Consider the following 8088-nt stretch of genomic DNA (forward strand, 5'->3'; position numbering starts at 1 on the left):
GGTCTCTCGGGTATCGATTCCCGGGATTCAGAATCAGTTGTCTGGGATGGGGGCCTGGGGACCTGTATTTTGAAAAACTTCCCAGGTGATTCAGTGTCAGTATGTGTATCTGATTGCTAGCTTCTGGGGTTAGATACCCGTCTTATTTTTCCTTATATCCAGAGCACTTTAAGACAGTGCCCGCATGACTGACTGAATGACCTAATTGAATGGAAGAATAAGCGAAACTCTTGTAGATCTCATCTCACTGTCCTCTCTGAAGGTATTATAGAGATTTCTATATGGGTTCCTCAGGCCACGGTCAATGCCTGATTCCTTTGTGCTTTCCTCCCAGTACCAATCCCTGTAGCCTGGCACTTGGCAGGTTCTCAGCATTTGCTGAATGAATCTGAGATGTTGGCTCCTCTTGGCTCTGGCCTCACTGGTTCTCTACCATAAGCATTGCTTGCGTCTCTACCCAGGTCCCGGCCATGAAAGCCATCTGGCTTGAAAGCATCCATAGTCATTAAGAGATACTAGTAATTAGATCAACCAATTAGGAAGCAGGAGCTTGGAGGTGGAATTTGGACTCTGACCTTAAATTTGGATGTTCCCCCCCCCTTTGGAGGCTTGGGTCCCCCAGCCATGAAAGCAGAATACAGCCCACCTCCATCTCTCACATCCTTATTAACATAATGAATCAGCATCTACACAGACCTCTTAGCGGACACAATTCATTGTCTCATTTACTGTTACTATTCTGCTAGCTTGCGGCACTGTGGGGGTCCTTTTAAATCAAAACACCTTATCCTCTTCCTCCCTCCCCGACTCCTTGCCAGCCTAGGAAAGCATTCTAGCATCGTCCCCTTAATCTGCCGCCCCTAGGTCTTCTTGGTTCGGGAGGTGGGTGGCTTTGAGCAGGAAGGGGTGAAATGAGGATGGGGCAGCCTCCCACAGCAGGGTGCCTCCCTTCTGAGGTCCGAGAGAAGCTTTGAGAAGCTTCCAGAGCAAATGTCCAGAGCAGAAGGCGTGGCATGGGGCATTACTCACCATTTGGGATTATCTATGCCTCTGTTCCTCCACATTGAAGATGTCGACAACTGAGAATTAACTGTAATTTTTCCCTAAGAAGCTCGGGGATCAGGCAGGGAGTTGGAAAAACTGTGTGCTAAATCTGACGTGGCTTCTAAAATGAACACGATAGCTCTAGATCGTCTACTGAACTTCCTTTCACCTCTGGCTCCTTGTCTGTAAATTGTAGATAATAACCGGGGCCCAAATTAGCTGGTATAGTTTGGTCATGTTACAAAAGCGTCAGAGCACATGGAGGCTTAATATTCAAGTGGAATTGCAGGACACTGAAGCAAGAATCATTGTTGATCCCCTTCACTCTTTCTGCTGAAATTTACAAGGGATTTACATGTGTCAATCTTGCGTCTTCGGGGCTGAATGGTCCTTACCGTGTCCATTTATTTACGTAATTCCCCAAATTCTTTACATACCCCCCCCATCATTTTTCTTTTATGCATTTCCCCCTCCTTGACAGCAGCTCAGTTTTACAGTTGTAAATTTCTGTGCCTGGGGGCTCTTCAGGGGACAAGAATCCCAGCTTATCGAGTATTATTTTTGGTAGAGGAGTATGGGCAAAGCTTGGAGAGATCTAGAATTGGCATTAAGTCCTGGGAGGGAACAAGGCTCCCAGCCCATCTTCTCTTGGGAGAATCTGGGTTGTCCTTTGGCTGAAGGGGGTGGTGGTAAGGCAGGAAGGTGGCGGGAAGGTGTGGAAGATGTTTGGCAAAGACTCTCTCTTCAGAAGTACAGAAAGTTCGGGCGCCTGGGTGGCTCAGTGGGTTAAGCCGCTGCCTTCAGCTCAGGTCATGATCTCAGGGTCCTGGGATCGAGTCCCGCATCGGGCTCTCTGCTCAGCAGGGAGCCTGCTTCCTCCTCTCTCTCTGCCTGCCTCTCTGCCTACTTGTGATCTCTGTCTGTCAAATAGATAAATAAAATCTTAAAAAAAAAAAAAAAAAAAGAAGTGCAGAAAGTTCATGGGATTTGGCACCAGAAAAACCCAGGTTCAAATCCTGATCATGCCGCCCGACCAACCATGTGACCTTGGTCCCACCTAGGGACCACCAAGTTCCCACCTTGGCTTTCCACCTCTGCTTGGCCACTCAGGAGTGGGCACTGGGCCTGGGACACTTCCTTACCAAGAGACGGGGAGTCCTCACAGCCTGGGCTGGATAGATCACCTCCTGCGGGAATGTCTGTCCCGCGGGAATGTCTGTCCCTCTTCCAAATTCAATGCGCGCTCCTTTGTTCCTCTTAAGTATGTGGTTAAGTGGTGCCTGGTCAATCTCTTCCCAGTGGGGAGGGAGAGAGGTCCTTTGTCTGCAGCAGGAGAGACTTGCGTGCAGATCATAGCCCTGTGTTGGCTGGAGGACCAGATCCACTGGCCACAGGGGACTAATGCCCACTGCTGAAGTGGATCCCAATCTGTCTCTTGGCGTGAGCATCTCCTTGTTTTCTCCGGGGCCTGTGTGAGTAGTGTCTTTGCTGGGGGTGCTGACACCTGCAAACCACAGAGTGGGTTGGCATCTCGCGATGCTTGTTCCTGGTGGTGGGCATTGCTGCACAACTCGCTCTCCTCCATGCAGGGGACCTCCTCCCTAAACATGGTTTTGTTCTTACCCTTACTGAGGGGGGTCACGGGAAGGGAGAGATGTGATACTACCTCACGGAACTGAAGGGTAAGTGAAGCTGTGTGTGTAAAGAGGCTGGCCTGGGTATGGAGCACGGAGCCATGCAGTCCATGCTGTTTATTATTAACCTCAGCATCTCTATTTTTGTTAGAGATGCCCGGATGTGTCCATAAAAGTCACTATGAACTAGACTCAAGTTAAGGGGCTGCCTGCTTCCGTGAGGCTTCTCGAAACATCTGTATGAAAGTTCAAAGATCCTGTGAGCTGGTCAGTTTCTGCTGCTCTGCTTTTCTCCAGGAACCTAAGGACCAGGATTACTACCCAAGCGGACTGCGGCAATTATTAGAAATTAAGTTCCCTCGAGCTCCTTATGTCAACGCGACATACCACCACTCTGTGCCATGTGATGGGACTGTGTCCCCATAACAGCGATCTGCCAGCCTCTTCAAAGGACATCTCCCCATGACCGTCCACGTCCCGGCCATGCTAGTTCTTGGTGTAAATCACACGCATTTTATCTCATCGCAGAGTGCCAATGATCTTTTATGCTCAGGCTGCATTTTTCTCTTTGCCCCTCATTGTGAGGAACTGGGATAAGTTTAGCTTCCCCACAGCAGGTTTCCTGGCCTCGCCCCCATGGAGTGCGGTATTTCTGACTAAGCTGAAGACAGCTGCACGTCATCTGTCACTAATGTGAGGGAAGCAGAGAGCGGGGAGCTGGGCTGCAGGTGGCTGTCCTCCGAGCACCGTGGTAGCTAGAATCCCCCAGAGAAGTAGCCAGCCATGCTGAAGTCCGCTGAGCCAGTCAGAGTGCTAAGGGGTCATTCGCTGCATGTTAGGTCATTATTAAGGTCTTGGGGAGACCCCACTTCCCTCCAGTCAGTTGAAAATGATACCTCTATGACCTCCCATTCTGGTCATATGCACCAGAAATAACCCACAGGAGCAACGCAGGGCTGAGAATCCTCCAGAATCAGCAAAAGAGAGCCACTCTGCCCTGGGCAGCGAGGCCTGAGTCCCCGTGAACTCCCTGCTGCTCTGAAGGGGCCTTTCCCTATTGGGGGTCTTCATCATGGATCTCCTTGACTCCTGACTTCTAGCGCTTAGCTCTGACTCTCCATGGCAATGGCTGTCATGTCTCCTGATCATTTGGCCCCCAGAAGTCCCCTGTTGTCCTCAGACATCCAGACCACAGGGCCTTTGTTATCTACCTCAGGGGAAGTGCTTAACAACCATCAGTGCTCTTCTGGACCAACCTGTGAGGACGGCAGGAGCCCAGAGAGGTTAAGTTACTTGCCTGGGATCACCCAGCGAGTAAGTGGGGAGTCAGGAACCTCCTACCTCCACCCAGCTTTGCCACCAGCTGAACTCTGTCACACTGGCAGGTGGGGGCATCTTGCAGGAGTGAACCCCTTGCTGGCTCAGGGGACTGTGATCCCACAGCCCACTGGGGAGGAGGGAGTCAGCCATCACTCCTTCTTCAGATTCTGAACTTGGTATTCCGGTATTCTGTCCAGATCCAGAGCGGGTGCTGAGGATCCGGGGAGGGAGGCAGAAGTGCTACCATGTAGCTTTTAAAGGCCAATGGAAAGAGTGAAATGGGGAGGAAAAAGGACAAGAAATTCCAGCAAACTCCAGGGACTGCTAATGGAGAGAAATAATGTGGCTAATTACATCTCTGAAGGCTATCTGTTCCAAAATGAATTTTTAATGAAAAAATAATGCATTCTCCCTGCTGCTTGCATCAGGGAGGGAAGGGACCGAGCAGAGCCTCCCAGGGCAGGCCACAGCAGCTGTGCGTACCGGCGCCTCTCACCACTTCACCGGTCTCTTCCCAGCATCCTCGTCCCTGGGATGCTTATGAAGCAGCCTCCCCCCAAAGCTGCAGAACCAGCTGGGTGCCCCTCCTGTGCCCTGGGAACCAGGAACCCCAATGCGGGTGAAGACCTGTAGCTAACATCCTCACTGCCTCAAAGCTCTGGGTTTTTCTCCAGCAGCTCCCCAGGAGGCCTTCCCTGGCGTGTGGGGGGTGGTATTCCTCTGCCTTCTCTCTCTCTTCTCTCCCCACCAGCAAGTCATGGATCTTAAATCCAGAGGTGTAAAGCTCCTTATGTGGAATGAAATGCTTGTCTCGAACATTCCAAACACATCTGTCTGGTAAGTGTGTGTTTTGCAGGAAATGAGCCCATTCTCCCCCTCCCAGGGATAATCTATTGAGGAAAATAGGGGGAGAGAAGCATGAGTTTCAGAGTTCAACAGATCTGGGTTCAGATCCTAGTCTTGCAACTTACTTGTGGTGTGACCCAGGGCAAGTGGTTTAATTTAATTTAATTTAAGGAGACTCAGTCTCCTTACCTGTAAAATGGGGTAACGCTATCTATTATTGCGAAGTTTAAATAATGTCTATAAAGTGCTCAGAACAGTGTGTGGCACAGCCCGAGCCATTGTTTGCTGTTATTTGCCCCAGAGTGCACCCAAGCTAACCCTGAATCTCCACCCACCCAGGAAACTCCAGAACTACACACCACACCCCTCAAATTCAGGAGTATATCAGCCCCCCTGAAATGCAAGACTTCATGCTTCCAAATCCACTCTTCAACGTATTCAGATTCACAGAAACACAAGCAGCCCTGCAAAATGCGCATATGAACACACAGGAATCATACAACATTGCACACTCACACTTCTATGCTTTCCAACACACAACCCTAAGCCCATCCGGAGGACCTGGCTTCTATGCAATCTCAAGTGTATGGACACAAACACACGCACGCCTACGGGGACAACGCTGAGCAGGGTGCCAGGGACAGCACTATGGGGCCACATCAGTATTGGCGGGGTTCACAGTCATTCCCTTCCCACAGACTCAGGATGCTTCTCTGCTGGCAAAGCATTTCTTTCCACTAATGGGATTGCGCAGAAAAACACTGGGCCAAGAACATGGAGCCAGTCAGTGTTAGGGGGGTGATTTTTTGAGACAGGATCTGAGGAAGACCGTTCTATAACCTGAACCCACCTTGACCCTGACCCTGGCCATAAACTGGTCTTCATCCCAGAATTTGAAATCGAACCCTGAAAAACATTTACAGCAATTCCAATTCACAGAGCAATTAAGCTCCAGAGAGGGGTAGTAACTTGCTCAAGGTCACACAGCAAATCAAAGACAGACCTAAGAGCTAGAATCCGTTCTCCTGCCTCCTGGCCTAGTGTCCTTAGATCTCAGTAAAAGGTGATGTTTTAAAGCCAGGCTTTGAAGAAAAGAGGGGAAATGCCCAGGTGAAGGGGCCCCTAGTGAAAGTTTAATAAAAAAATCGCTGATGCTCTTACTTTCTGGGGGCATAGGAGTCTTTTGCCCTCTCCTCCCTCTGTGGGCTGGCCAGGGGAAGGTCTGCAAGGGGTGGGTTCTGCTCCTCACCGTCACCCCCCACCCCGTGGACAGGGTGGCCGAGGTGGGGGCGCAGGTCTGGGTTGGGCATCGCTGCCTCTGTTCGGGTCTTGTGGAGTAGCAGCAGCAGCGGCGGCGGCAGGAGCACGTGATGTCCCTGCGCAGAGGCTGAGATAAGAAGGGGGATTGATCTTTCTGCTGCTTCAAAGAGAATTCAACCCTCCCTGTCATGGCCGTTGATCAAAGGCTCTGCAGAGAATATTTTATGTGCCCCGCCCTGCCCCCACTCCGGGCCGGCCGGGGAGGCAGGAATCCCACTCTGCATCATGCTGAAACCGTCCTCCAAAGCCTCGCTGCAAACCAGAGACCCCCCTTTCCTCCCAGCTAGGGTCCCACAGCAACTCCCAGGAGCCGATGTTCAAACTCCCAGTCAGCCTTTTCTCCAGGCAGCTCAGCCCAAAGCCAGGTCCGTGGGAACTGGTACTCTCCTCATTGCACAGATGAGAAATCGAGGCACCGAGAGGTTAAGTTACTTGTCCACAGCCACAAGTAAGTGGCTTGGGAAACCCCCATTCTTATGGCATTATGTCCTCAGAAAATTCCCCGTCTGATGACTAAAGTAGGTTTCTCCCTCTGGAGCTGCCCCTTCACCCAGCACGCGTAGATCCCAGAAAGACTGAAAATGTTCTCTGTGAGATAGGGAGGCTGGGCCTGGCTTCTAAAATGTCTCATTTCAGACATCTGGAAAAATCCAAATTCTTTCATTTCACTTTGCCTCTTTGGTGGGACAGAATGCAGATTTTTTCCTGCCCATCCACCACCCCACAACACTACCCAACTCCACTAATCTGTAGCGAAAGCGTTCTGCCTTATGTATGAAACTCCTTAAATGTTGATTTATTAAATACAGCACAAATTCTAAATTCCTTAACGTGGCATTCAAGGCTCTAAGAAACTTTGAGGGGCCACATGCGCTAGTAGTTAAGAGTGTGGGCTCCTGGACCAGACTTCCCAAGCTAGCACCCCAACTCTTCCACCTCCTAGATTTTGGCCCATGGATTGTTTAGAAGCGTGTTGCTTAATTTCCAGTAATTAGAGAGTTTTCCAGATGACTTTCTGTTATTCATTTCTGGTTTAATTCCATTAGAGTCAGAAAGCACATTTTGTTTGTCTTCGATTTTTAATGGCTTATTGAGGTTTGTTCTATGACCCAGGATATGATTTATAGGGGTTGATCCACGAGCAACTTGAAAAGGAGGTACTTTCTGCTATTGTTGGTGGAGTGTTTTTTAAATGTCAATGAGTTCAAGTTGGCTGGTGGTGTTGCTCATATCCTCCAAATTCTTGCTGATTTTCTATTTTCCATCAGTTACTGAGCAATGAGTCTTAAAGTCTCAAAAGAAAAATGTATGACTAGATTTGTCTCTATCTCCTTTTAGTTCTATTATTATTATTATTATTTGCCTTGTGTATTTTGAAGGCCTGTTATTTGATGCATACACATTTTGGATAGCTACATCTTCCAAATAAATTGATCTTTTTATCATTCTGGAGTATTTCTCTTTATCCCTAAGTTTTCTTCTTCAAGAGTGTGCTTTGCCTGATTATAAGATAGCCATTTCAGCTTTTAAAAAAAATTATTTATTTATTTGACAAAGAGAGAAATCACAAGTAGACAGAGAGGCAGGCAGAGAGAGGGGGAAGCAGACTCCCTCTGAGCAGTGAGCCCAATGTGGGGCTCGATCCCAGAACCCTGGGATCATGACCTGAGCCAAAGGCAGAGGCTTAACCCACTGAACCACCCAGGCGCCCCATTTCAAGTTTTTAAAAAAAATGTTCCATGATATATTTATTTCATCCTTTTACTTTTAACCTATCTATGTCATTATACTTAAAGTAAATTTCTTATAGACAGCATAGAGTTAGGCCTTGCTTTTTATAAATCTAATCCGATGATCTCTGTCTTTTAATTGGTATGTTCAAACAATTTAATGTGTTATGTTTGTGGAGAAGGTTGGATTTAGA

The sequence above is a fragment of the Mustela putorius genome, unplaced genomic scaffold, assembly GCF_011764305.1.
Source record: "Mustela putorius furo isolate JIRA1106 unplaced genomic scaffold, ASM1176430v1.1 tig00003972_pilon_pilon_pilon, whole genome shotgun sequence".
NCBI classification, from domain to species: domain Eukaryota; kingdom Metazoa; phylum Chordata; class Mammalia; order Carnivora; family Mustelidae; genus Mustela; species Mustela putorius.